At 51.3% G+C, this 2,602-nt stretch overlaps 1 long non-coding RNA gene across 1 annotated transcript; it reads left to right on the top strand.

The window, feature by feature from the left end:
* Positions 1-849: 849 nt before the first annotated feature.
* Positions 850-2,075, top strand: LOC105532373. Its single transcript, XR_001004959.1, has 2 exons — positions 850-950; positions 1,425-2,075. It is a non-coding gene; the product is annotated as an uncharacterized LOC105532373 (long non-coding RNA).
* Positions 2,076-2,602: the final 527 nt, after the last annotated feature.

Below are 2,602 nucleotides of genomic sequence, written 5' to 3' on the forward strand. Positions count from 1 at the left end.
CCCCCGCCATCACCTCTGGCCAGAGGCGATGCCCAAGTGGAAACAGCAGTGCCCAGTCCAGTGGGGGAGGACACAGCTTCCTCTTGGGCTTCCATTCACTGTGTGTGTCCTGTGCGCTAGGTACAGGACTACGTACGACACACACATGATCTGGTGCATGCCTCACCCCAACACTGAGAGGGGGGGCACTGTTACTACCCTATCTGATGGATGCAGAAAAACGATGCCTCAGGATTTATATCTGGCCAGTGGCAGTACCCGGCTTCAAACCTAGGTTGCAGTCAACAGCAGTCCAGCAATACACACAGAGGCATCGAGCACATGGCTCTCCCACCACTGGGGCCCCTGGCACCCCTCTCCCCACAGCTTCCCTGCTCCTCTAGAATTCATCCCAACTCTGTCCCCAGCCCTCCCCTCCTCTGCCTCCCCTGTGTCTTCCAACCCTTCCCTCTGGGTTCAGGCAATCCCTTCATTTAATCCTCTTCCCCCAAGTCTTGGGCCAATACTTCCATTTCCTTGTCTGTAAACTGGAGCTACAGGTAGCATCCACCTCATTGGGTTTTGGTAAGTAATGAGTAAAATCTTATTTGTAAAAGAAGATATAATTAAGAGCTTAAAAATAGCAGCTGGTTTTTTTTTTTTTTTTTTTAGACATATGGGACTTGGTGACTTAAGACACAGCGGGATTGCTGGGACTCAAACTCTTTTTACATTTGTCTCCAACTTCGCAGGGCCCTGGGCTCTATTTCTTCTGGCTCATTATCTAAAGAACTCACAACAATGCCATTTGGGGGCTTTAGAGATTAGATTTAGAAAAACAGATTCGTAATCATGTATCGATTGTTTGCGGGAATTGCTCTTAAAGTGCTTGGAAGTCACCGATCTAACCAACAGATGAAACATTTCCTGAGGACAGGCCCTCCCCTCTGGAGGCATCCTTCTATCATTGGGTATGGAAACAGATTTGCCTGCAAAGGCTGAGCCCTCCCTGATCCTTAGGAGAAGTGGGCCAGGCTCCTGCTACCTCCTCCTGAGGAGTTCTGTCCTGCCCCCTCAGAAGCTCGGGTCTGGGCAAGACCCCGAGACCAGCACTGCAATTAAACCACATCCACAGTTGGCAGCTGCCAGTAGATCCCCACCCACCTCCTGGTCCCTCAGCTGCCCCGGGGTCAGGCAATGGAGCACAGTTCTCAGCTGCTGGCAGGAAAGCAGGGAGGGCTCTGGGTTTGCGTTGCCACTTCCTCTTGTCTTCTGTCCTGGGACCTCCCTAAGACCCTCCCGGGTGGAGGCTTATTAAGCAGGGACCCTATCGCAGCACCATGATTTCAACTCTTGGCAGGCTTCCCTGAAAGCATTTTATGCCAGTGCGAGTGAGGCCTAATTCCAGGCTGCCTGAGTTTAACAAGTTCCCCATCTCTCATCAGCTGCCGACTCCCCAAAGCAAGGTCAAGTGGGAGTTTAATAGCTGTTCCTGGGACTGTGCAGAGGGCAGCCCTTTGAACTTGGTGTCTCAATCCCACAGGTGGGAGGTTCCCACCACGGCGTAATTTCGAGGGGGAGGGCCGAGACTGCCTGAGGGGAAGTCCCACGGCTCCCCCGGTTCCAGGCAGCTCTTTGATATCTCCTGGAGCACTCCTGGTCCTAGAACCAGACAGCTCGCAACTGAACTGGCACAAGTAACAAACGCAGCATCCCCTCTCCTAGGCATTCCTACAAGCCATGCGAGCCCCGTGTTGGTGGAGACGCTGCCTTCTCCCCGGCAGATACCAACATGTTAGAATGGAGAAACCGTCTATGGCCCTACCACGCTGAACACGCCGGATGTCATCTCATCTCGGAAACTAAGCAGGGTCGGGCCTGCTTAGGACTTGGATGGGGGGATGGATAAATCGCTGGACTTTTGACGATGCAGGTTTTAACATCAGATCGGAGCCCTAATAGCTGTGTGTCTCAACTGTCTGGGCCACGGCATTAACAGGGAAAAGTTTCCTCCACTTAAAGAAAGAAAAAGACAAAGAGGAGAAGGCAGGCAAGGCGGAGCTCTCCTGGAAGGTACATTAAATCATTAAATGCCAGCACGCCTGCTTCACGTAGGAGGACTCGTATATGTATTCCTGGTAGGGAATGTATGTCCAAAACACCAGCATCTTCTTCTCAGCCCACCCAGGCTGCCCCCATCTAGTTTGATACCATTTAGGCAGAATAACTATTTCTCCAATTTTCCAGTGCAGAATTAGACTATTTAACTTGACTTCTGCGTTCTCCTATGTGAGACTCCTGACGGATCGATGTCCTCTCCCACGTGTACAACCCCCATAAACTGAACTAAGAGAGAAGTTTCATTTTATTTGTTTTTCTTTCTCTCCCTTTCCTGACCTTACGTGCTACATAATCCAGAAAATGATCCAGATGGGAAAGACATTGGCTTTGAAGCAGGAGGAAGGAGGAAAGAGGAAGGAATAAAGGAAAGGAGAATAACCCTACTTCTGTCCAGCCGCTGACCGTGGGGAGAAATCTCCCTCCCCTAAAGTCCGTCCCATGCACGGGTTCGAGGTGGTATTGTGGGGTCCTTCCCAAGGGAGGACAGAAGCCCAGCTGACTT

The sequence above is a fragment of the Mandrillus leucophaeus genome, unplaced genomic scaffold (assembly GCF_000951045.1).
Source record: "Mandrillus leucophaeus isolate KB7577 unplaced genomic scaffold, Mleu.le_1.0 Scaffold952, whole genome shotgun sequence".
In the NCBI taxonomy this organism is placed as follows: domain Eukaryota; kingdom Metazoa; phylum Chordata; class Mammalia; order Primates; family Cercopithecidae; genus Mandrillus; species Mandrillus leucophaeus.